This window comes from Mus caroli, unplaced genomic scaffold (genome assembly GCF_978045245.1).
Source record: "Mus caroli unplaced genomic scaffold, Mus_caroli_1 scaffold_8, whole genome shotgun sequence".
NCBI classification, from domain to species: Eukaryota; Metazoa; Chordata; class Mammalia; order Rodentia; family Muridae; genus Mus; species Mus caroli.
The window spans coordinates 91322274-91349396 of record NW_028227263.1 but is presented as its reverse complement, the minus strand read 5'-3'; the positions used below and the strand labels follow the sequence as shown (position 1 = coordinate 91349396).

General features: G+C 43.2%; 1 protein-coding gene across 2 annotated transcripts in view; it reads left to right on the top strand.

Moving 5' to 3' along the window:
* The first annotated feature begins 7586 nt into the window (after window positions 1-7586).
* The window catches only part of Cyfip1 (cytoplasmic FMR1 interacting protein 1), a 95097-nt gene continuing 75560 nt past the window's right edge, over window positions 7587-27123 (top strand). For both annotated transcript variants that reach the window (XM_021166451.3, XM_021166452.3), the window contains exon 1: window positions 7587-7706. The gene's annotated coding sequence lies outside the window, so the exon portion shown is untranslated. The remainder of the gene's footprint in view (window positions 7707-27123) is intronic.

Below are 27123 nucleotides of genomic sequence, written 5' to 3'. Positions count from 1 at the left end.
CTTTATCTCTGTAGCTCTTTCCATGGGTGTTTTGTTCCCAATTCCAAGAAGGGGCACAGTGTCCACACTTTGGTCTTTGTTCTTCTTGAGTTTCATGCGTTTAACAAATTGTATCTTATATCTTGGGTATCCTAAGTTTTTGGGCTAATATCCACTTATCAGTGAGTACATATTGTGTGAGTTCCTTTGTGAATATGTTACCTCACTCAGGATGATGCCCTCCAGATCCATCCATTTGCCTAGGAATTTCATAAATTCATTCCTTTTAATAGCTGAGTAGTACTCCATTGTGTAAATGTACCACATTTTCTGTATCCATTCCTCTGTTGAGGGACATCTGGGTTCTTTCCAGCTTCTGGCTATTATAAATAAGGCTGCTATGAACATAGTGGAGCATGTGTCCTTCTTACCTGTTGGAACATCTTCTGGATATATGCCCAGGAGAGGTGTTACTGGATCCTCTGGTAGTATTATGTCCCAATTTTCTGAGAAACCACCAAACTGATTTCCAGAGTGGTTGTACCAGCTTGCAATCCCACCAACAGTGAAGGAGTGTTCCTCTTTCTCCACATCCTCGCCAGCATCTGCTGTCACCTGAATTTTTGATCTTAGCCATTCTGACTGGTGTGAGGTGGAATCTCAGGGTTGTTTTAAGTTGCATTTCCCTGATGATTAAGGATGTTGAACATTTTTTCAGGTGCTTCTCTGCCATTCGGTATTCCTCAGGTGAGAATTCTTTGTTCAGTTCTGAGCCCCATTTTTTAACGGGGTTATTTGATTTTCTGGAGTCCACCTTCTTGAGTTCTTTATATATTTTGGATATTAGTCCCCTATCTGATTTAGGATAGGTAAAGATCCTTTCCCAATCTGTTGGTGGTCTTTTTGTCTTATTGAAGGTGTCTTTTGCCTTGCAGAAGCTTTGCAACTTTATGAGGTCCCATTTATCGATTCTCGATCTTACAGCACAAGCTTTTGCTGTTCTATTCAGGAATTTTTCCCCTGTACCCCTATCTTCGAGGCTTTTCCCTACTTTCTCCTCTATAAGTTTCAGTGTCTCTGGTTTTATGTGCAGTTCCTTCATCCACTTAGATTTGACCTTGGTACAAGGAGATAGGAATGGATCAATTCGCATTCTTCTACATGATAACCGCCAGTTGTGCCAGCACCATTTGTTGAAAATGCTGTCTTTTTTCCACTGGATGGTTTTTGCTCCCTTGTCAAAGATAAAGTGACCATAGGTATGTGGGTTGATCTCAGGGTCTTCAATTCTGTTCCATTGGTCTACTTGTCTGTCGTTATACCAGTACCATGCAGTTTTTATCACAATTGCTCTGTAGTACAGCTTTAGGTCAGGCATGGTGATTCCACCAGAGGTTCCTTTATCCTTGAGAAGAGTTTTTGCTATCCTAGGTTTTTTGTTGTTCCAGATGAATTTGCAGATTGCCCTTTCTAATTCGTTGAAGAATTGAGTTGGAATTTTGATGGGGATTGCATTGAATTTGTAGATTGCTTTTGGTAAGATAGCCATTTTTACAATGTTGATCCTGCCAATCCATGAGCATGGGAGGTTTTTCCATCTTCTGAGATCTTCTTTAATTTCTTTCTTCAGGGACTTGAAGTTCTTGTCATACAGATCTTTCACTTCCTTAGTTAGAGTCACGCCAAGGTATTTTATATTGTTTGTGACTATTGAGAAGGGTGTTGTTTCTCTAATTTCCTTCTCTGCCTGTTTATCCTTTGTGTACAGAAAGGCCATTGACTTGCTTGAGTTAATTTTATATCCAGCTACTTCACCGAAGCTATTTATCAGGCTTAGGAGTTCTCTGTTAGAATTTTTAGGGTCACTTATGTATACTATCATATCATCTGCAAAAAGTGATATTTTGACTTCTTCTTTTCCGATTTGTATCCCCTTGATCTCCTTTTGTTGTCTAATTGCTCTGGCTAGGACTTCAAGAACAATGTTGATAGGTAGGGAGAGAGTGGGCAGTCTTGTCTAGTCCCTGATTTTAGTGGGATTGCTTCTAGCTTCTCACCATTTACTTTGATGTTGGCTACTGGTTTGCTGTATATTGCTTTTATCATGATTAGGTATGGGCCTTGAATTCCTGATCTTTCCAAGACTTTTATCATGAATGGGTGTTGGATTTTGTCAAATGCTTTTTCAGCATCTAACGAGATGATCATGTGGTTTTTGTCTTTGAGTTTGTTTATATAATGGATTACATTGATGGATTTTCGTATATTTAACCATCCTTGCATCCCTGGGATGAAACCTACTTAGTCAGGATGGATGATTGTTTTGATGTGTTCTTGAATTCGGTTAGCAAGAACTTTATTGAGGATTTTTGCATAGATATTCATAAGGGAAATTGGTCTGAAGTTCTCTATTTTTGTTGGGTCTTTATGTGGTTTAGGTATCAGAGTAATTGTGACTTCATAGAATGAGTTGGGTAGAGTACCTTCTGATTCTATTTTGTGGAATAGTTTGTGAAGAACTGGGATTAGATCTTCTTTGAAGGTCTGATAGAACTCTGCACTAAACCCATCTGGTCCTGGGCTTTTCTTGGTTGGGAGACTATTAATGACTGCTTCTATTTCCTTAGGGGATATGGGACTGTTTAGATCATTAACCTGATCTTGATTTAACTTTGGTACTTGGTATTTGTCTAGAAACTTGTCCATTTCATCCAGGTTCTCCAGTTTTGTTGAGTATAGCCTTTTGTAGAAGGATCTGATGGTGTTTTGGATTTCTTCAGGGTCTGTTGTTATGTCTCCCTTTTCATTTCTGATTTTGTTAATTAGAATGCTTTCCTTATGCCCTCTAGTGAGTCTGGCTAAGGGTTTATCTATCTTGTTGATTTTCTCAAAGAACCAGCTCCTCGATTGGTTGATTCTTTGAATTGTTCTTCTTTTTCCACTTGGTTAATTTCACCCCTGAGTTTGATTATTTCTTGCCATTTACTCCTCTTGGGTGAATTTGCTTCCTTTCGTTCTAGAGCTTTTAGGTGTGTTGTCAAGCTGCTAATGTGTGCTCTCTCTAGTTTCTTTTTGGAGGCACTCAGAGCTATGAGTTTTCCTCTTAGAAATGCTTTCAATGTGTCCCATAAGTTTGGGTATGTAGTGTCTTCATTTTCATTAAACTCCAGAAAGTCCTTAATTTCTTTCTTTATTCCTTCCTTGACCAAGGTATCATTGAGAAGAGTGTTGTTTAGTTTCCACATGTGTGTTGGCTTTCTATTATTTATTTCGTTATTGAAGATCAGTCTTAGTCCATGGTGATCTGATAGGGTGCATGGGACAATTTCAATATTTTTGTATATGTTGAGGCTTGTTTTGTGACCAATTATGTGGTCAATTTTGGAGAAGGTACCATGAGGTGCTGAGAAGAAGGTATATCCTTTTGTTTTAGGACAAAATGTTCTGTAGATATCTGTCAGATCCATTTGTTTCATAACCTCTGTTAGTTTCACTGTGTCCCTGTTTAGTTTCTGTTTCCATGATCTGTCCATTGGTGAAAGTGGTGTGTTGAAGTCTCCCACTATTATTGTGTGAGGTGCAATGTGTGCTTTGAGCTTTACTAAAGTATCTTTAATGAATGAGGCCGCCCTTGTATTTGGAGCATAGATATTCAGAATTGATAGTTCCTCTTGGAGGATTTTACCTTTGATGAGAATGAAGTGCCCTTCCTTGTCTTTTTTGATGACTTTGGGTTGGAAGTCAATCTTATCAGATATTATAATGGCTACTCCAGCTTGTTTCTTTCTACCATTTGCTTGGAAAATTGTTTTCCAGCCTTTCATTCTGAGGAAGTGTCTATCTTTTTCTCTGAGATGAGTTTCCTGTAAGCAGCAAAATGTTGGGTCCTGTTTCTGTAGCCAGCCTGTTAGTCTATGTCTTTTTATTGGGGAGTTGAGTCCATTGATATTAAGAGATATTAGGGAGAAGTAATTGTTGCTTCCTTTTATTTTTGTTGTTAGAGTTGGTGTTCTGTTCTTGTGGCTGTCTTCTTTTAGGTTTGTTGAGGGATTACCTTCTTCCTTTTTCTAGGATGTGGTTTCAGTCCTTGTATTGTTTTTTTTCTGTTATTATCCTTTGAAGGGCTGGATTCGTGGAAAGATAATGTGTGAATTTGGTTTTGTCGTGGAATACTTTGGTTTCTCCATCTATGGTAATTGAGAGTTTGGCTGGGTATAGTAGCCTGGGCTGGAAATTGTGTTCTCTTAGTTTCTGTATAACATCTGTCCAGGCCCTTCTGGCTTTCATAGTCTCTGGTGAAAAATCCGGTGTAATTTTGATAGGCTTGCCTTTATATGTTACTTGGCCTTTTTCTCTTACTGCTTTTAGTATTCTATCTTTATTTAGTGCATTTGTTGTTCGGATTATTATGTGTCGGAAGGAATTTCTTTTCTGGTCCAGTCTATTTGGAGTTCTGTAAGCTTCTTGTATGTTCATGGGCATCTCTTTCTTTAGGTTTAGTAAGTTTTCTTCTATAATTTTGTTGAAGATATTTGCTGGTCCTTTGAGTTGAAAATCTTCATTCTCATCTACTCCTATTATTCGTAGGTTTGGTCTTCTCATTTTGTCCTGGATTTCCTGGATGTTTTGAGTTAGGATTTTTTTGGATTTTGTATTTTCTTTGATTGTCATGCCGATGTTCTCTATGGAGTCTTCTGCACCTGAGATTCTCTCTTCCATCTCTTGTATTCTGTTGCTGATGCTCGCATCTATGGTTCCAGATTTCTTTCCTAGTGTTTCTATCTCCAGCGTTGCCTCAATTTGGGTTTTCTTCATTGTCTCTACTTCCCTTTTTAGGTCTTGGATGGTTTTATTCAATTCCATCACCTGTTTGGTCTGGTTTTCCTGCAATTCTTTAATGGATTTTTGTGCTTCCTCTTTAATGTCTTCTACCTGTTTAGCAGTGTTCTCCTCCAATTCTTTAAGGGATTTTTGTGCTTCCTCTTTAATGTCTTCTACCTGTTTAGCAGTGTTCTCCTGTATTTGTTTGAGTGTGTTATTAAAGTCCTTCTTGATGTCCTCTACCATCATCATGAGATATGCTTTTAGATCCGGGTCTAGCTTCTCCCGTGTGTTGGGGTGCCCTGGACTGGGTGAAGTGGGAGTGCTGGGTTCTGATGATGGTGAGTGGTCTTGGTTTCTGTTAGTAAGATTATTACGTTTACCTTTCGCCATCTGGTAATCTCTGGGGTTAGTTGTTATCGTTGTCACTGTTTAAAGATTGGAGCAGACTCTGTGTTCCACTCACCAGAAGTCTCAAGATCCTGTGGTGGGTATCGTGGATAGCTGGCGTGTGTCAGCCGACCCTGCGCCCTAGCTACCCCGGCGCGGGTCAGACCGGAAGAGGCTTGTGGCCCCACTCAGGCCGGTTTTCTGCTTCCCTAACTAATGCAGTCTCAGGTCCCGCGCGCAATTGGATTGGAGCAGAAGCTGTGTTCCACTCACCAGAAGTCCCAAGATCCTGTGGGGGGTGTTGTGGGTAGCTGGCGAGTGTCAGCCGACCCTGTGCCCTACTTTTTTTTTTTAAAGATTTATTTATTTATTATATGTAAGTACACTGTAGCTGTCTTCAGACATTCCAGAAGAGGGCGCCAGATCTCGTTGCGGATGGTTGTGAGCCACCATGTGGTTGCTGGGATTTGAACTCTGGACCTTCGGAAGAGCAGTCGGGTGCTCTTACCCACTGAGCCGTCTCACCAGCCCCGACTAACTACTTTTTAATAAATGCCTAGGCCACAAGCGTTGGCTCAGTCCCTGACTAGCTCGTAACTTATTTAACCCTTTAAACTATTCTATGTCTCACACGCGGTTAGTTACCTCTCCTTCAGTCCCAACCTGCTTCTTCCTTGGTGTCTCCTCAGCTTCTCTCCCTCAGAGACTTGCTTGAATCCTTCACAGTCTCTCCCTATGGGCTCCTTTTATATTCTCATTATTTCCCAGAATCTCCTCTCTTCTTGCCAGTGTCCCATCTCCTATTTGCTGCCTCAGCTCATTGGCCATAGGCATTTTTAGTGACAGGTGACACTGAGATTCTCTCTACAGCATATAATGATATAATTCAAATTGCCTGTAGGATAGTTAAATGCCAGTATTGAAACTTAATCTCTAGATTACAGTTCTGTAGAAGTAGAGGAACATTATCAAGCCTGTGTTTTGTTTTTTTGCTGCACCAAGGAATCAACATGTTACATTTGTATTATCATTATAGTTTAGGTTTTGTAATTTTTATTATACTCTTTTTATGCATATGTAGAGAAGCTATAAGGATCATACTTTTGAATAAGTTTAACATCTCATTATTTTGTGATAAACCTAAGATGGTTAAAACACTGATGTGTGTCTGTTGAAAATACAATTACATGAGTTTTATTTTTCTGATATTAAAAGCTACTTAGTAAAGATTTATTTCTGTTAAGTTGGGGAAAACAAACTGGTGTGGGAGTTAGGCATGTTGGTGAATGCCTGTGACTTCAGCACTTGAGGGATGGCGACATGAGCTGGTGTTCAAGGCTAGCCTGTGTTACATTAGTTACTGTCAGACCCCAACGACAAACAAAATGTCCAAATTCTTAGCAGTAAGGAGGCGCGTCCGGAGTGAAGAAGGGTAGGAGTTTGGAGCTATTCTACTATGTTAATTAACTTTTCCCTTCCTTTTCTGGGGGTTTAGGGAGGGCAAATTCAAGTCAGGTTTTCTGTTGTCTGCCATTCCTAGGAGTCTGAACTTAAGTTTGCCAGTCCTCAGAAGGCAGATGAGATGGTAGCACTGTTACTTTAGGGGCCAGAATGGGTTCTTCCTTGGGTCTGGAGCATATACATGCCCCACCAGCCTTGCTCCCACCATTTAATACATACATGTGCTCCTTCTCTGTCATGGTTGTACCTTCCGTATATCTTTTGAAGTTCAACCAGAGGCAGGACAGGAGGCAGTGAAAATTTGGGGGACATGCGGAGGAAGATATGCCCATCACTCATGGATTTACTGAGGCTTCTCACCATCACTGAGGAGAAGTTATAGAAAAACGAATCACCACTCTGTTGTTCTTGCAGAGGTTGAATTCCTATGACCCATGTATGGGCTCACTGGCCCACACCCAATTGCTGGGGGATCCAACGCCCTTTTTGGACCTTTGCGGGCCCCAGGCACTCTTCGTGGTGCATAGACACACAAGGAAGCCAAACGTTCATACACATAATGATGAATTCCCTTTTTTTTTAAAAAAGTATCTTTAGTAAAACTTCCAGCTCTATGCTGGCTAGTCCTGGAATTCTTTCCTCATCTGGCCTTAGCCTCAACAGAGGTCCCCCAAATCAGGGAAAACTCTTGAGGCTGGTGAGCCTGGCAGTGTGGAGCTGAGTCTCCATCCTCTCCCAGCCGGCTTGACGGGTGGAGCCCACCAAGCAAATCCCGGCTTCCTTTGCTGCGGTGACCTGAGCAGCAAGCGGCAGGGGGGGCTACGGTACGGGAGACTTGGGGGCCGACCGGGCTGGCCTAGAGGAGCCGGACCCAAGGCAGCCAGCGGGAGGAGGGAGGAGCGCCGGGAGGAAGAGGCCGAGCCGAGGAGCGCCGCCCCGGAGGAAGGGGAGGAGGCCGGGTGTTTCCTGGTGCATTCCCGACCCGCCCAAGTGACTCATTGGGGTAGGAAAGCTCCCGGGGCCCGCCCTGGACAACCGAAGGCGGCGCAGACCAGGTAAGGGCGGTCGCCTGGCCTCGGGGTCCTTGCTCCACTGTAGTCCGGTGGGGCGAGCCTGCAGACGGCCTCGGCGGAGCCTCCGGGACTGCACGGCCTCCCGGGATTGCCTCCTGGGCTCTCGAGTCTCCCGGTCTCTGCACCGCAGCTCCGGAGCCCGGGACTCCCGGCCCAGCTCGGCGGCTCCAGGGCTCCCTCCCCGGAATCACATTCCAGAATCCCCGGGCCACGGGCTCTCTAATGCAGATTCCCTGTTCCCTCCGCGCTGCGCAACTTGCACTCCGGTGGCCCGGCTCCCGCGTCCCGGACCCCGGAGTCCCCGAACCCCCGCCCCGACTCACCCTGGATTCTAGGATCCCAGATCTCGCGCTTCCGGCACGAGGTTTAGCTCCAAAGAGGAAGAGACAACGTTAATGTTTAATATTTTACTATTGAAAAGTAAGGAGCGACGGATATTTATGTTGCACTAAAGTGGCAAAACAACCCGAGTCCACCATGGTTCTGCCTTCAGAGGAAAGGAAGGAGAGTGTGGTCTAGGGAAGCCGTCCTCAGATTCTTGGAGAGAGGCATTTTGGGCTTTGTTAAGGAAACGGGATTGTTCAGGAGCAGTAGTGCGCCGCCGCACATTCGTAACGAATTTTGTACTTTAAGTCTAAAGCATCTGCGTAATTTGTAACATTTCGTGAGTGTGAGAAAAGAAGGAAGAGATATGCAACTGGGGATCGGTGAGGGGGCGAGGCAGAGGGAAGCATCAGGCAATCCGTGTGTTGCATGGGTGAGCCCAGAGATTTCTCTTGGTTATCGGCTAACAGATCGCTTAGTTGAGTCGTGTTTGAAGCACCGCTGGTACTGGGGTACTCCTGCAGGTACTGATACTGAGATCAGCGCTTGCCAAGGTGGGGGTATTGATCCTAGACCCTGGCCAAGTTCACTGGCTGGAAGTTGAAGCACGCGAGACCGGTGGTATGCCTGAATACCAGCCTTGTCCTAGTTCTGAGTATGTTAGTGGTTCTTACCAAAAAGCCTACAAGCACATAGCCTGAAAGAATTAATTCAGCTTTTAAATACATGTAAGTTACTGCAGACATGCATTGTAAGAATTCAGTAGGAATGTTGCGGGGAATATTTCTTTTTCCCTCTTCCCCTAACAGCATATTCACTGTAACATTGATAAAATGCTGCAGTTGAAAAGTCCCTCTAAGAAAATACATCCTCTAAGTATTTGTGTATTTGAGGAAGTATGTATTAAGGTTTTTTAAAAGAATAAACATTGTATGTGTGTGTTTGTGGTATGTGTGTTTTTAGATGTGGGTGCACAGGTGTGTGAATGTGTTTGTGCATGTAGAGGCCCGAGGCTGATTTGGCGTTTTCCACCTTATTCTTTGATACAAGGTCTTTCAGCTGAACTTAGAGTTCACTGATTGGACTAGTCTTGCTCGCCAGTTTGTTTTGGAGGTCCCCTGTCTCCGCTTTGGAAGCAATGGGACTTGAGGGAGGTTGCCATGCCCATTGGCGTTTATGTGGGTTCTGAGATCTGAACTCCTGTACGGCTATCGGCTATCTGCTGAGCCATCTCCCTGGCACTTAAGCATGTTTTTAACTTTACATATAGTAATATTCATGCTTTGGAGTGTTGACTGCCACTGTAATTAAGATGCCAAACCGGTTCCTATCACCTCAAGATTTTCTTTCCTGTGTCCCTTGTAGTGAGGTCTTTCATACCATCAAATCTTGGCAACTGCTGATCTTTTCATAGTGCTATTTTGCTTTCTCCAGAAAGTCCTGTGGCAATCTTGGAGTCTGCATTTAAGATGGTTCTATGCTCTCAGTAAAAAGTATGGGGGTGTTGGGGAGGGGGTGGCTATATTTAAGGCCATCCAAGGTGTTTTACCAGCCAAACACCATTAAAGTGAAAAATGAATGATTTTATATATATATATATATATATATATATAAAATATTATTTGGTTACAAAAACACTAGTCAAATATGTTTGTAAGAAGTAAAGTCAGTGCTTTGAAAAGTAGAGCCTTGGGAAGGTGGGGTGGCACGCAGGGAGAATAGGTGCACACAGTGGGTATAGGTGGCACACAGTGAGCATAGGTGGCACACAGTAGGTATAGGTGACACACAGTAGGTATAGGTGACAGACAGGTCTGACAACCTGAGTTACAACCCACAGTGGAAGGAAAAGACTAACTCCTGAAAATTGTCCTCTGACGTCCACAAGGACACGGTGATTTGTGCTGAAATACTCCCTCTCCCTATGAACACACACCATACCAAATAATAAATAAGGACTTGTTTTTAAAAAAATGTAGTTCTGGATACAACCTGGAAGAAAGACTAAAACATTCTTCTCTCTTTCCCTTTATCTTACCATTTCAAAAAAAAAAAAAAAAGCAATTTTAAATATGTATTTGACAAGTGTGTGGTTGTTGTGGCCTGCATGAGTTTGTGTGCATCACATTCATCAGATGCCTGTGGAGACCAGAAGACGCCATTGGATCTCTTTATCAGGAGATAAAGGCTATTGTGAGCTTCCATGTGGGTGCTGAGAACTCAGCATAGATTCTCCTGAAAAGCTTCTAATTGAAGAGCCATCTTTACCCCTCCTGAGTTTTGAGACAGGGTTTCATTCCATGGCCCAGACAGCCTTGAATTCATGGTGCCTCTACATTAGCCTTTTTGTGTGTAGGGAGGGGAAGGGGCTTGAGATAGGGTCTCACAAAGTCCTGCTGGGGCTTGAACTCCTGATTCTCCTGCCTCCACCTTCTGAGTGCTAAGATTGGAGGTGTGAATACCACCACCTTTCCTGTCTATCTCAGCTCCTTGAGTGCTGACATTACAGAAATAAGATACAATCTAGCCTGAAATAGTACTTTTAAAGGTGAGAAAATTTACAAACACCACCTCAACAATTTTTTAAATAGTTCAGAAGTATGTACAACTGTATGTGTACTGAAACATTCTGCTCTGACTTTAGCCTCTTTTCTTTTGTTTGAATTGGAGTTTCTGTAACACCGATTGCATTCCATGTGTTACACATTTTCACTTATTGATGCTCAGCTGGAATTCCTTAAATGTTTCTATTTACAGAGAGTTCAATAATTCTTGGTTTTTTTTTTGTTTTGTTTTGTTTTGTTGTTGTTGTTGTTGTAGCCCTTGCTGTCCTGGAACTCACTTTGTAGACCAGGCTGGCCTCGAACTCAGAAATCTGCCTGCCTCTGCCTCCTGAGTGCTGGGATTAAAGGCGTGCACCACCACTCCCGGCTGAGTTCAATAATTCTTTCTATTGATTGTATAATACAGTCATGTGTTGCTCAAACCATAGGGATATATGCTAAAGTATATCTGCACAATTCTATCCCTGCATCAGAGTTTAATTAGACAAATGAAAATAGGTACAGATATTAATTACATCATATAGTTCTAGGAGTGCTGTGATAACTGGCCAAATCATTGATAGGCAGTGTCTTTAGTGTGGGTGTGTTATAATGTATTTGATCGGTCTTCTGGGTATTTTTCTGACACAAGTGTCCATGCACCACGTGTGCACCTGGTGCCAGAAGATGACATTAAATCCCCTGGACTGGAGTTGTAGATGATAATGAGCTGCCATGAGGGTGTTTAGAATTGAACCAGGGTCCTCTGCAGCCAGTGTTCTTAATCACCGAGCCATCTCTTCAGCGCCTAATATTGTGCTTTAACATTTATCTCCACTCCAGTTGATCTTGTGTCAGTATCCTTGAGTACATGCTCCAGGACATCACTCTGAAGGTGTCTCACTGTTGTATTGGTGTGAAGAGACGCTTCAGCAAAGGCAACTCTTATAAAGGAAAACATTGAATTGAGGGCTTGCTTGCAAGTGTCAGAGATTTAGTTCATTCTCATGGCAGGAGTATTGTGGTAGGCCTGGCACTGGAGCAGTAGCTGAGAGCTACATCCTGATCCAGAGAGAGGGAGACAGGGAGAGGGGGAGGTAGAGAGAGGAGAGAGGCCTGGCATGGGCTTTTGAAATCTCAAAGCCCAGCGGCTGTGACACATTTTCTCCAGCAAGGTGGCACTTCTAATCCTTCCAATACAGCACTTCTCAGCCTGTACATTGAGGTCCCTTTGGGGACTGAACGAGCCTTTCACAAAGGTTGCCTAAGACCATTGGAAATATTTCCATTATGATTCTTTTTTTTTTAATTCTTTTTTTTTGATTTTTAATATTTTTATTACATATTTTCCTCAATTACATTTCCAATGCTATCCCAAAAGTCCCCCATAGCGCCCCCCACTTCCCTACCCACCCATTCCCATTCTTTTGGCCCTGGCATTCCCCTATATTGGAGCATATAAAGTTTGCAAGTCCAATGGGCCTCTCTTTCCATTGATGGCCGACTAGGCCATCTTTCGATACATATGCAGCTAGAGACAAGAGCTCCGGGGTTCTGGTTAGTACATCATGTTGAACAGTAGCAAAATTTACAGCTGGGGGTCAGCCCAGCATGAGGAACTTTATTAAAGGGTGGCAGCATTAGGAAGGCTGAGAACCACTGTTGTAATCCTTCTCAAATACTGCCACTGTCAGACGAGGGAACATTCAAATAGATGAGACTCTGGGGACCATTCCAGTTCAAACCACCAGGGAAGGGAAATTGTGCTCATGTTCTTAAGACATCCTATGTTTCGTGCATCTTTGTAAGCCAGTGCTCCCTTTCTGGTAAAGGTGAAGATCATGAATAGTCTCTGTTCTGCGGGCCTTGTTTATGTGCTGTAGCATTAGAGCCTCGTGGAAAATGAGTGGGTGTGGCTGTCTGCCAGTGAAATTCTTTATGTAAAAAAACGACGTCCTGTAGTTTGCTGACTTCTCAGTTCACGTATTATTTGCCCAGTCCTTGAAATAGATGCAGCTGTTATTTACCACACTTGGTGGATGAAGCATGGACAGATGAAATAGTCCAAGATTAGATGGAAAGCCAGGTGTTGAGTTCAATCATTAGGTCCTTAAATTTGCCAGTTTAAAAAATTAGAAGAAAAGGTACAAAATACTGTCCTCTAAATGTTGGACCCTCAGTCATCTGTTGAATCAGTATTACAGCAGGGTACCTTCCTGGCTTTAGCTAACCTCTCAGTCCCCATCGCCCTCAGTGTCTGTCTAAAACACAGTTTTTGATCTGTTTCACTTAGTAGCAACTGCTAGGGATAAATTAGGGTTCTATTCTTCTAGAGCATATACATTTTTACATCATGCAACTTTGTTGAGAATTCTTTTCATAAATAACTGCTTTACACAAGCAAGGATTTTTCCTCCTTGTCACCTGTAGCTGCATGTGTTGACTGGGTTGTAAGGTACCTGTATGCTTGTAACTGTTATATCACAGTGCTGGATTGTGATCGACTTTCATAGGCCTGCCAAGGCCCTGGCTAGTCTGGTATCATTATGCAGTCCAGGATGGTCTCAGACACACAGTCATCGTCTTGCCTTCTGAATGATGGGGTGCCCAGCAAGTGCCACAATGTTTGGCTATGTTTCTTTTAGTAATAATTTTTTTTATTTTCAAGTTCCTTTTTCTGTATCAGGCTAGTCATTGCCATTATTTTTGGGTTTTGCTTTTCATTTTGTATCTTTGCTATTCTTCTGACAGGGTCTTACTATGTAATCTTGGTTGGCCTGGCACTTACTATGTAGACCAGTCTGGCTTTGAACTCATGGAGATCCACTTGCTTCTGCCTCCTGAGTCCGAGGTTAAAGGCTTATTGCACCATGCTTGTTTGGGGTATCCTTTTCCATTCTTTTGTTTCACTTCTTTAGTGTCTTTAAAATGTGTTCCTCATGGCTCCTTTGGATTTTTTAAAACCATTTTGAATATCTCTGCCTTTCAATTTGAATATCTTGGTTATTTACATGTAATGAAAATTAGGTAATATTATGATTTTTTTTAAAGCTATTTTACTATTCTGTTTATCTGGAGAACTGATGGCTACCAGTAGCCTTTGTAACCCAGGTTACAAAGTATCTAATGGAAGGCTTCCAGCATACTTTAAACACAACATTTGTATCTGTAATATTTTTAAAAGATTTTCATTAACAGCTTCTGAGCAGATGGTCCTAAAGAAACCATGTTGTCCTTCGGCTTCTGGGAAGGTGGCAGGGAGTAGGGGGTGGGTGAGCCCTGCAGAAACTCATAGTTCTTTCTAGTTGCTCCCCAGCCAATGTTAATATGCTTGCTTCTTCAAGCCTGGCTGTGAAGGCAGAAATGGTGGACATTGAACTTCGGCTTCCAAAGGTTCTAGTTATGAATGAAACAGATGGACAATGATAGCTATAATGACCCTGAATCCACAATGCCTGTGATTTGTATTCACACCACATCCATTCTCCTGGCCAAACTTGTCAAGTTCTTTACTTTATATTCCCCAAGCTCATGCAGGGATTTTGTTCCACAGAGAAGAAAAACTGATAGTCAGAAAGCAGTGGTTTCCACTCCTGAATGTGATTGCTTGTAACCTTGTCCTGGCTAGCACAGCTGGCAAGAATATCGGATTTCTTCTTCAAGCCACTCAATGAAGGAAGACTTTGGTCTGAAGAATTGTCAGTGGGAACACAAGTTAAGGCACAGCTCCACACTGAATCCTCTTAATATTTGGGGTCTTGACTCAGGTAAAACCAGTTCCTTGCCCAAATATCGAGACTGGCCAGCATGAAGCAGATGTTGTAATTTATTAAAAGAATTTAAAAAAGATTTATTATTATTATTATTATTAAGTACACTGTAGCTGTCTTCAGACCCACCAGAAGAGGGTATCAGATCTCATTACCGATGGTTATGAGTCACCATGTGGTTGCTGGGATTTGAACTCAGGACCTTTGGAAGAGCAGTCAGTGATCTTTTTGGGTTTTTTTTTTTTTTTTTTTTTTTTTTTTTTTTGGTTTTTCGAGACAGGGTTTCTCTGTGTAGCCCTGGCTGTCCTGGCACTCACTTTGTAGACCAGGCTGGCCTCGAACTCAGAAATCCGCCTGCCTCTGCCTCCCGAGTGCTGGGATTAAAGGCGTGCGCCACCACGCCCGGCTCAGTCAGTGATCTTAACCACTGAGCCATCTCTTCAGCCCAAAAGAAAATGTTTACATGGATGTTTAGTGCAAGAGTTAAGAGAGACATGATTAATTGCCTTTACAATAGCCACACGACATACAGAGAGTTAGGATATCTGTACTGTAAACAAAATTAATAGTCTATTTGGTTTTGTTTTTTTGGGTTTTTTTGGTGTGATTCCTAGACAATATCCAGGATAGGAGTGAGGCTTTACTGTGCTGGTTGGTTTGTCAACTTGACTAACCTGGAGGGAGCCACCTGAGAAAGGGAGTTCCAATGAGAGAGTGTCTGAGATCAAGCAGCAGGCAGGTCTATAGAGGATGATTATCAACTGCCAATTGATGATGGAAGACCTAGCCTATTATGAGTGTCACCATTCCCTATGCAGGAAAGAAGTAGATAGAGAAATCTAGCAGAGAGCAAGTAAGCAAGGGTCCATGCATTTATTCTGTCTCTGTGCTTGTCTGTTGATGTGATGCTTTCAGTTCTTGACTTGATTCCCCTGAAGCAATGGACTGTAAGCTGGAATTGTAAGCCAGATAAGCATTTTCTTCCGAGTTGGTTTTTGGCATTGTATTTGTCCTAGCAAGATGAATGGATTTAGAACATCTGTTGAAGGTCTTACACATTAAGCCTGGTTAGCTGCTATTTTAACATAAAGGAAGCCTTGTCTCTATTTCCATAACCTTCACAGCAAATGTGCATTGGGCTGGAATTCTTGAATTTCAGCTCTGGAGTGAGGGTATCCGTTCTTATGCACCCGTATGTAATTCAAACTGCCTTTCTGTCCTGCCTCAGAATCACACACCCAGAGCCTTACTTGGCGCTGCAGCAGCACTAAGCTGCACCCCAGCCTAGAGCTCTTCTATTTTAAAGTATGTTCTTTTGTTTACCACCCACAAACCATGCAGCAGCCTCTACAGAAGCAGGGAGCCTTCTCCTCTTGGCTCCCTGGGGTCAGCTGCCTTCAGAGATCTTTGACTGTGCTTGAATCTCAGAGGTTGTTGAAATTCAGCTTTGTTTCCGTCCCACACACCAGACTCAGAAGGAGTTTGTACAGACCCATTTGTGTGTTATTGTTTGCTCTGATTGCAGGAGTCAGGGGCGGGGGTGGTAATCAGCGTTATAACTAGAGTTCTCCAGAAAAAACAGAATAAATAGGGTATACACGTGGGGCGGGGGAGGCAGACAGAAACACTGAGATCCACTTTAGGGAGTTGCTTCACACAGCTGTGGAGACTGGCAGATCCAGATTCTGCAAAGCAGTCTAGGCTGGAACCGCACAGAATACTTAAATGCTGCATGCAACCTGAAACCAAAGACCACACAGAAGCAAAATGCTCTCTTTCTTGAGGGCTGTCGGTATTCTTTCTTTCTTAAGACCTTTAGCTCATTGGATGAGATCCACCTAAGTTGGGGTAGTCTGCTTTGCTGAAAGTTGACTGACTTTAATATTTATCTCATTTAAAGATTATCATCATAGCTATGTCTAGACTAGAATTTGACTTTGACCATAAACTTCCTAGATAGTTGTCACAGGGGTGAGTCTTGGTATTTTAATAACTTGTGTTTTAGAGAACTGCCGTCTCCCACAGAGATCAGGTCGGTGTTCCTTTTGTGGGGACACTAAGTTGCTTGTCTTCTGGAGTCTAGCTGAGAAGAAACTGTACCACTCATCCATACAAGCTATGAGAAGCTGTGAACCCCCACTTCCCTGTCCCGTCATCCCCTCTTCCTCTTCTGTAGCTCATGTGTCCTGTCGTTGCTCTCAGCAACCCGGTCACTTCTTTTCTACTGTCTCCTGGGCCCCTTTCTAGTTCTCTCGGTTCTCCTCACACGTATTCTTCCACCCACACAAACATTCCCCCCATCCCAGCACCCCCAAGACACGGTTTCTCTGTGCAGCCTTGGCATTCCTGGAACTTGCTTTTGTAAACTAGGCTGGCCTCGAACTCAATGATGCACCTGCCTCTTCCTCCCAAGTGCTGGCATTAAAGATGTGCTTGTGCCACCATAGCCTGGGCACACGTATAACCTTTAGAAGCTAGGATATCCGTATGTGAGAGATCATGTGGTATTTGTGTTTCTGAGCCTGGGTTACCTAACTTAATCTAAGGCTTTTCAGTTGTTCATAGTAACTGTGGTTGTCTGCACAAAGCCTGCCCAAGAGTAAGTCAGTCAATAAGCCTCTACTCGTACCTGAGGAATTGTGACTGGTTAGTGGATTCTGGGGGAAGTCATTTTGCTGTAAGGTATGTTGATCACGTTCCAGTGGATGGCCCTTACACCCAAGAGTATGTGGGTAGCTCAGACTCAAGACTGTGCGTTATTTAAACAAACAAACAAACAAAAAACAAGAAAGCTAGAGGCAGGGCAAGGAGGTGAGGGTGGCACCTAGCGGGTGGGTTGGAAGTGAATGTAATAAAAACACCTTATATGAAATTCTCAAGGAACAAGAAAGGAATTTGCAGCTCCACTTTGCTGCAGATTTTGCAATTTTATTTATTTATTTATTTATTTTTTAAAAAGATGTATTTATTTATTATATGTAAGTACACTGTAGCTGTCTTCAGACACACCAGAAGAGGGAGTCAGATCTTGTTACGGATGGTTGTGAGCCACCATGTGGTTGCTGGGATTTGAACTAAGGACCTTTGGAAGAGCAGCCGGGTGCTCTTACTTGCTGAGCCATCTCACCAGCCCCCGCAATTTTATTTTTTTAATGGCTGAATAAGATTCCAATGTGTATATATGGCCTGTTTTTGTTATCTTTTACTCTGAGAATGGGTGATATCTGGGCTAATTCTATTCCCTGGGTGTTTTGAAAAGAGGTGCAGTAAAGATGGATGTGCAAGTGTCTCTTGTAGTAAACAGAATAGGGTAGTGGCTCTAACGGTTGGGTATTGCCATCAGCTGTAAACACGGGTTGTTTCCCTACATCCTCAATGGCACTTGTCCTTTTTCAGGTTTCATGAGTTTTTAATTATGGTATGTACACCTGACTATAGGTGCCTAGAGAGGCCAGAAGAAGGTATTGGATCCCCTGGAGATGCAACTGGTGGTGGTTGTCAGTTGCCGGACATGGGTGTTTGAGAACCGAACTTGGCTCTTTTGAAGGAGCGGTGTGTGTGTTTATCCACTGAGTCATCTCTGGAACTCCTCATCTTTTTTAACTTGATGGTAATCTTTCTGACTGGGGTGAGATGGAATTTCAAAGTAGCTTTAATATGCATTTTTTGGATGGCTGAAGATACTTAATTGTTTTAAAAGTATTTATCAATCATTTATACTTCCTTGGAGAACTGTCTTTGTTTTATTTGTACATTTAATAGGTAGAAGTTTTGTGTGTGTTTTAATTTTTATAGTTGTGCTCTTTAGTTTCTGTTACCTTGATGATCAGGCTTGAATATATCGTCGGAGAGGGAGTCTCTGTTGAGGAATTGTCTCTGTGGTATTGGCCTGTGGGCTTGTCTATGGGACATTTTCTTGAGCATTGACTAAGGAGGAGGGCCCTGTCCACCGAGGGGCCATAAAACCAGGCTGAGTAAGTCACAGGGAACAAACAAGTAAGTGGAATTCCCCCATAGTCTCTGCATTAGTTCCTGTCTCCAAATTCCGGACTTTGCTAGTGATTGACTGGTACCTGGAACTTACATAAACCCTTTCCTCCTAGGTTTATTTAGTCATGGTGTCTATCACAGCATTAGAAAGCATACTAGGACAACACATATATTCTAGAATATATAAATACATACACACATCTCATCATCAATTTATTGAACTTAGATTCAAATTTTACTTTTAAATTAATTCTCTGGAATTACTCATTGCCTTAATACTGTCTGACATGAGAGGGTTTTCTGGCTTCTGAGAGTGACATCAACAGTTTGCTGAGTTGTAGACTATTAGAAACCACTTCCTCCCCAGGCCCAGGCTGGCACTCTTTGGTAAATTTAGAAATGAAAGAGGAAATTCCAGAGTGGAAGGCTGAACCATTTGGCATGGTAAAAGCATTAGACCTTGCAATATCTCCTCAGTTCAGTCTCCAGCCTCCCAGCCCCCCAAGAAAACAGAAGTTACGTTTCGGAAAAAGGAAGCAAAATGGAAAAGCAAGTAGCTTGACCTGGCAACAAGTTTGCTGCAGTTCTGCCAAAGTTGTCATGTCTGAAGTGTAGTGAGTGACTTCATGAATGGGTGAAGAAGAGGATTCAGAGCAAAGCAGCAGCCAGCCCACACCAGCAAGTCATTGAAAAGGGATGGGGCTGCAGGCCACAAACTGGCTACTGTATAGGAATGTGTAGGAATGTGCCCAGTCATAGAGGCAGTAAGAGAAATGCAGATTAAAGAACAGTTATTATAGGCAGTGATAACAATAAGAAGGGTTCTAGTTGCTTTTTTGACAGTGTTATTAATTCCTTGGATAAATACTCAGTAGTGGAATTGTTGGATCTTGTGGTAGACCTATTTTTAATTTTTTGAGGCACCATGTACTGTTCCGTAGTGACTGGACCAGCTCAGTGTCATCTAAGGATTCTCATGTCCCTACATCCTCACCAACATTTTTCTTTTTAATAACGGTCATTCCCTTGGGAAGTGGGGATCCCTCGTTGTGGTTTTGCTTCATATCTCCTTGGTGATTAGTGATGCTCTTCACATAACTTCTTTTGAGAAACACCCAGTTGTCCTTTGTCTAAATATCCTTTGACCATCTCAAAATGGAATGAGTTGCTTTTCTGTTGTTAAATTGCCTGAGTCCCTTAGAGTCTTTATTCACTCCTTGTCAGGTACATAATTTGCAGTGTTTTCTTTCATTAGATGCCGTTCCACTTACTGAACCGTAAGTATGACAGTGATCTATGACTTCCTTGCCTGATGATCTCAGTGAGAGTACACCTGCCCTGGATTCACCTTCGCTTTAAAGTTAATCATGTGACCTAAGAATCCTTCCTATGCTGTGTCAAAAATGGCTTGAAATTACAGGACCCAGCTGAGGCTTTCCCATGAAGTGTCTCTTCCTTAGGCGCTCTCTGTGGGCAGGTATTTCAATGGTGATGGTTCACAAGAACTTTGTGCATGATGGGTTCTCTTTGTTTATCCTGCTGATAGATGGCTAAGTACCTGCGAAAAGTTCTTGGAAAAGCCAGCAGGGAGCCAGCTGGGTGATTAGAATTATGATTCACCTAAAACCCAAACAACTGCAGCAATATCAACAAAACCTTCTTCCTCTAGGTCCCCTCCTTTTGGGTCATTGTTGGGGAGAGGTGCACTGTGGTAGTTGTGGCTTTGGCATCTCTGGGGCAGTCTCTTGTGAGACTCTCTGCCCTGTGAGGTCTGTGGAGTCTCTTGGTCTTTGGAAGAGGGAGATGTTGAAGCTAATGGACATTTTCAACCCAGATAGCCTGCGGGTAGGAACCTTGGTAGGTAATTGGGAATTGAGTGTGGAATAGATGGGCCTTTTATTGGGTCACAGACAGGTTATTGATGATCTTAAGAAATCCTGGGAGGAAGCTGGCCCAAGGACCACAGAGGGCTGATGCTTCTTGCGGCTGTGCCTAGAGAGAAGAGGCTGGCTGCGGATGGTAAAAGGCTGTACTGTCCAATAGAACTGTGCCCTTTCTGGGTAAGAGGAAGGAAGAGTCAAAAAAGAGCATGTACTGGTAGTGTGATTGCCAGGGACAGACTTTACTAGCTTGCTTTCTAGTCTTGTGAATAAAACACCATAAGTAAAAGCAATCTGGGGAGAAAGGGGGTTTATATGGCTTTCACTTCCTGTCACAGTCTATCACTGAGGGCGGTCAGGGCAGGAATATGGAGGCAGGAACTGAAGCAAAAGCCAGGGAGGAATGCTATAACTAAGCTTGTTTCCCATGGCTTGTGCAGCCTGCTTTCTTTTATTTTACTTTTGAGACAGATATAGTCCTGGCTGTCCTGGCAATCACTAAGTATAGCAAACTAGTCTTGAACTCACAGAGATCCACTTGCTTTCTTATACTACTCAGGACCACCTGCCCAGGAGTGATACACAATCAGTGGGCTGTACCCTCCCTCATCAATCATTAATCAAGAGGCAATCTGATGGAAGCATCTTCTCAATTGAGGTCCCTCTTCAGAGATGACCTTAGCTATGTCAAGTTGACAGAAAGCTTACTAGAACATGAATCAAGTGGTTGCTATGTACCCAAACCTGTAGTTGGCTGCTCTAGGGGAGCTGTGAGGGTCGCAAGGGAGAAGTGGGGACTGGGCAGTATTGATTGTGTGAGGATGGCATTCTTAGCTGTATGCTTGCTAAGAAATAGGAACTTGCAGATTGATCCATCGCCTGTTAGTGACAGGCAACAGGCAGTTCCTTCCTGGAGAAAACATAACTTCTGGCTGTCATGATGAGCACTGGGGATGCTTGGTGATGTTCTTAGGGTGGAGCCTGGTTCGTGAGTGTATACCTGCTCTTCTGAGTGGAGCAGATACACCATAGTTCTGTCTGAGCATTCAGGCTGACACAGGCTGTTTCCTGTGTTCAGGCTGAGTCAAGGTTGTGGAGGTGGTCCATGGGTGAAAGGGAACCCTGTGAACTCATGCTGACCTGGAAGCTGCTCAGTGGGCGGCTGGAGCAATCTACTCAGTGTCTCAAGGCTCAGCTTCTGCTTTCTGTAAATGAAGACTACCCAGCAGTCTATTCTGGACCCTGCCAGTCCCTATGTCTTGGGTATCATCACTCTCCTAAGCACAAGAGAACACCAGTGGAGGAACAGTTCTAATGATATAATAAGAAGCCCACCCCATCCCCACAAGGGAGACTCATGCCAGTCATCCAAGCATGGTCAAATTGTCAGCCACTGGAATTTTGCTAGTGTTTTCTTTCTGAGAGATATACTGGGAGCAATGGAAACTGCAGGGACAGGGACAGTGTGTGTGTGTGTGTGTGTGTGTGTGTGTGTGTGTGTGTGAGAGGGGGGGGGGCTCTGCCTGTCTGTCTGTGCCTGTCTGTCTTTAACTTGCTTATAGATCAGGCTGCTCTCAGCCTTCCATGTGCTGGAATTAAAGGCATTTACCACCATCACCTGGCCCTTTCTCTTTTTTAAAATGTACTTTTTCATGTAAATCCTTGGCATCAGTCCAAGTATGGCTGTGATGGTTTGTATATCCTTGGACCATGGAGTGGCATCATCTGAAGGTGTGGCCTTGTTGGAATAGGTGTGACCTGGTTGGAATGGGTGTGTCACTGTGGGTGTGGGTATAAGACCCTCACCCTAGTTGCCTGGATGTCAGTCTTCCACTAGCAGCCTTTGGATGAAGACATAGAACTCTCAGCTCCTCCTGCACCATGCCTGCCTGGATACTGCCATGCTCCCACCTTGATGATAATGGACTGAACCTCTGAATCTGTAAGCCAGCCCCAATTAAATATTGTTTTTTATAAGACTTGCCTTGGTCATGGTGTCTGTTCACAGCAGTAAAACCCTAACTAAGACAGAAGTTGGTACTGGGAGTGGGGTATTGCTGTGATAGGCCTGACCATGTTTTTATTTGAAAGAACTTGGATTTGGGGACTTTGTATTTGGAAAGCAATGGAATGCTTTAAATGGGGCTTAATGGGTCATCCTAGTAGGAATATGGAAGACTTAGTTGCTGGGAGTGATTTGAACTGTATTGACCTGGCCCAAAAGATTTCAAAGGAGAATTTCAGAATGTGGCGTAAAGACTGGTTTTGTGGTATTTTGGTGAAGAATGTGGCTACTTTTTGCCCTTGTCTAAAAAGTTTGCCTGAGGCTAAGGTGAAGAGACTTGGATTAATTGCATTGACAAAAGAAGTTTCAAAAAAGCCCAGCAGAGACTTTGTTCTCTGGTTAAGTCTTATGAAGAGAAGTTTAAACAAGAATAGCAAGTTTAGAAAGGAAAAATATGAAATATATGGTTCAAGTATTAAAGGAGTACAAGGAAGTGAAATGGAGCAAAAATCTTGTGTTCTAGGAGATAACAGATTAAGGGAGTGGAATCTTGGGGCAAGATTCTACCCAGTTTAATTAGATCCAGGCATGGTGGTACACACCTTTAATCCCATGAGACAGGCATGCTGATCTCTGCATTCAAGGTCAATCTACAGAGCAAGAACCAGGATAGCCAAGCTTAGGCAGTGAAGGATTTAGAAAACAAAAAGCTAGTGATAATGTAATAGTACAAGTGGGTCATGTTCTAGTTCCTGCAAGCAGCAGAACTCAGCAGCTTCAGCCATGTGACTCTGGCTCTAGAGTTAAGAATGGAAGGAACTACTGGGAAAATTGAAGCTGGTTAGCTGGAGCTAAGGAATTAGCAGTGATTAAGAAGAGACAAGCATCACTGAGGTGAAATCTTCTGGAAATTGTTTTCTGAGAGCACAAAGAAGCTGTGTTCCAGAGATAACCAAGGTTGCACCTCATGCTGCGGCTGGACTTGGTAATATGTAAGAGTCACTCCGGTGGTACTGCTTGTGAAGAAATGAAGGGATAATGGAGAGAAGCTGAGGCTTAGCACTGTGAGAGGCCAAGGAAGGCCATTGGAGAAGGTGAAGCCTCAGCTGTAGTTGATGGCCCAGGACGAAAGGGGTCATGCAAAGGATTTGAGGCTTGGCACCCTGAAGAGAGCCTATGAGAGGCTATTGGTGAAGCCTAGTTGGAGTGGAATATCCCAGTGTATTGGAGATGTCAGTATCATGGAGTGATCACCAAGAACTGCAGCCGTAGTGGAGTGGATTAACCTGAGCTTAGAGTGCTACAGAGCTGGAGAAGTGATGGACCCTTAGGACGAGCCCAAAAGATCAAGTGGAATCCCAGACACTGAAACAAGAAGCTGTAACATTGAAATTGCCTTGGAGATTCAAAGATGTTAATGATGCCAGAGCCATGGGATACATGCTGAGGAAAGCTGCTAACAGGGAGTAGAACCAGCCCAGGAGAAATACCGCTTTGACATCAGCCATGGAGATGCAGAGTTTGGCGTTTGCCCAGCTGGTTTCCTACCTTGCTTTGAGGATTACAGTTAATTAAGTTGAATGAATCTCAGAAGAGACCTTGAACTTTGGACTTTTAACATTGTTGCGACTGCTATAGACTATGAGGACTTTGAAAGTTGGACTAAATGCATTTTGCATTATGCTATGTTTAAATATGGCCCCCATAGACTCATGTTTTTGAACAAGTCTATGGGGACCAGGGAGTGGAATGTGATGGTTTGTATATCCTTGGACCATGGAGTGGCATCATCTGAAGGTGTGGCCTTGTTGGAATAGGTGTGACCTGGTTGGAATGGGTGTGTCACTGTGGGTGTGGGTATAAGACCCTCACCCTAGTTGCCTGGATGTCAGTCTTCCACTAGCAGCCTTTGGATGAAGACATAGAACTCTCAGCTCCTCCTGCACCATGCCTGCCTGGATACTGCCATGCTCCCACCTTGATGATAATGGACTGAACCTCTGAATCTGTAAGCCAGCCCCAATTAAATATTGTTTTTTATAAGACTTGCCTTGGTCATGGTGTCTGTTCACAGCAGTAAAACCCTAACTAAGACAATGGCTCAGTGGGTAAAAGTGCATGCTTTGTAAGCCTCATGAGATCCCTGGATGTCAAAGCCAGGTAAGAGGTAAGTGGAGTGGGGCTGTTATATGTAATCCCATCATTCCTATTTGGAGATGGGAGGCAAGATGGAGATGGATACTGGACAACAGCTGGAAACTAGTCAGCCAGCCAATGTGGTGTTAGCAGTACAGAGTCCGAAATAAGAGAGACAGCATCAGCAAAGTGGAAGGTGAGAATGGACTCTGGAAAGTTGTTTTCTGATTTCTGCATTGTCTCGCACATGCGCATGGACACACATGCACACGCAATGAATGAATGAATGAATGAATGAAATAGACAAACAGAAATTTGTACTTGTTGCTATGGTGAGACATACCAGAATTCCACGGGACATGAATTGGACAACACAGCTGTGGGCAGAGAAAGCTATTGGAGATGCAAGCTGGAGAGTGACATGATCAGAAGTCTGCATTACACAGTTAAAATAAAAAGAAAGAATGGCAGCTTGGTGCGACCCAGACTTAGTGCGCAGGCTGCTTGGGGCAGTGTCATGAAGCCTAGTGTCCAAGTATGGGGTGGGGAGGGGCAAAGAGACCACTGTATTATGGGAGTGGCTCTAGTGGCTGCCAACTGAGGATGAGGGCCAATGTATGTGATATGTGGACAGGTACAATTTCATTGCCTCATCCCTGTAATATTGTAAGCCAGACTGATTTATTTGTTGTTGGAGTTGTTCTTTGAACTTCTGAGTTGCTGCTTTTGAAATTGACATTTGGAACTTTTGGGTACTATAAGTGAATTTCTTCTTTAGTAGCACTAGGTCTGTTGTTTTGGTTCTTAGAATTTTGTTTATTTTTATTTTATGCATATGAGTATTGTCTGCATGTGTATATGTGCAGTGCCTGCTGAAGCCAGAGGAGGTTATCAGATCCCCTAGGACTGAAGTTATAGCCATCGTGAGTTCTCATGTGGGTGCTGGGAACTGAACCTGGGTCCTCTGCAAGAGCAGCAAGTGCCGTTACCCATGGAGCCGTTTCTCCAGTTCCTTTGCTTGCCTGCCTGCCTGCCTGCTTGCTTTCCTGCCTGCCTGCTTCCCTGCCTGCCTGCTTCCCTGCCTGCCTGCCTGCCTGCCTGCCTGCCTGCCTGCTTGCTTATTCATTTGTTGTTTGTCTCCATCCTGTAGCCCTGGCTGACCTCTAACTTGATCTTAGATCTGCTTGCCTCTGCCTCCTGAGTTCTAGGATTAAAGATGTGCACCTCCACATTTGACCTAATGGTTTTTAGTTATAAGCATCTTACCCACGCTGTCATAGCAGTTACATATATGATAAAAGTGGCTGCAGATTAAGCCTTGCTTAATCTTAGTTCCGTGTTTAGCTGTGTTAAACATGGGAGAAAAAGGAACAATTCAATTAGGCAGGCTTTAGAAATGATTTCTTATTAGTTTGAACAGTTTGAAAGTGGATGTTTCCGTCTTTCTGAGAAGGGCTTTCATTTGCATATAGAAGAGGAAGAAAATGGGACACCTTGTATATATTAACAGGAACATGTCATCATTTATCTTTCTGTTTGTGCTATAGTTAGGCAAGCACACTCCTTCCTTTTTGTTTTATAAATTACTATACAAAGTACTAGGTTTCATCATGGCATTCAAACACAATTTGGTTTTGTTGGTCTTCCTCCCAGTTCCTTCTACCCTTGCATGGGTTCCCAAGTAGTCTCCTTTCTGTTTCTGTCCCCTGTGTCGTATTGGCCTCCCTGCTTCCTTAGAAACACCTCTTTCCCCCTCCTGTGGTTTCCTTCTAGTTTCACAGCCTTTCCTTATTCTTAGACCAACATTTGTGCATAGCCTTTTTAAAAAGTGAAAGTTTTTGTTTTATGTGTATGATTGTTTTGCCCTCATATATATGTAAGTACATCACAATAAGTGTAGTGCCTGTGAAGGCCACAAGACCTGACATTGATCCTCAATGCCTGTCTGGTCACCCTTAAAATATTCTCTGTGGCTGTTTCTCTTGATTGGAGCCCGTGTCCCCTGGCACTGCTGTCCGGTGAGTATATACACTCACTGTTTTCTTTGTCCTTCTTAGTCTCCTAGCATTGTACCAGCGACACAGGTCGAACCTCCGTCCTGGTGTTCTGATTTTTACTCCTTTGTGCAGCTTTGTGCAGGAACTTCTGGGTTTTTGTTGTTGTTGTTTTTACTTTTTGAGACAGTGTCTTGCTAAGTTTGTAATACCCCAAATTAACCTGTAACTTCCTGGGATGCTGACAGTTGTAGTTCTTGGAAAATAACAAAGCCTCATGGGAAAGTATGGTGTCTTACGGTTTTGTCTGTAAAAGCCCCTACAACACATGTCTTCGGGCCAACTCAGTTGGGAATTCCAGGTAGTGGCCCTGACCAAAGTCTTACCTTGTTCAGTATTTAATAAAGCCTGCTTCAATTTTGGCTCAAAATAGTGGAACTGGTTTTTCTTCAGCAAATCTCAGGATTAACAAATTACCTGGGCCGGTCTTGAAATTACTCTAGCTCAGGCAGAGCTTAAACTTGTTATCCACTGCTTTTTAGTCCAGTAGTTTGGATTATAGGCTTGTGCCACAAGCTTTTGTGAGCCTGAAGTTTCCAAGGACAGCTTGTCTAAACATGAGAGCATCTGTTCTTGGCTATCTGCCTGAAATTACCCAGAGACAGGGAAAATTATCAAGTCATAATCAGTTTTGTAAAGAAACAATAGTTTAATTATTCATCATTCTTTGTTTCAAAATGCGGTTAATTGTCTGCTT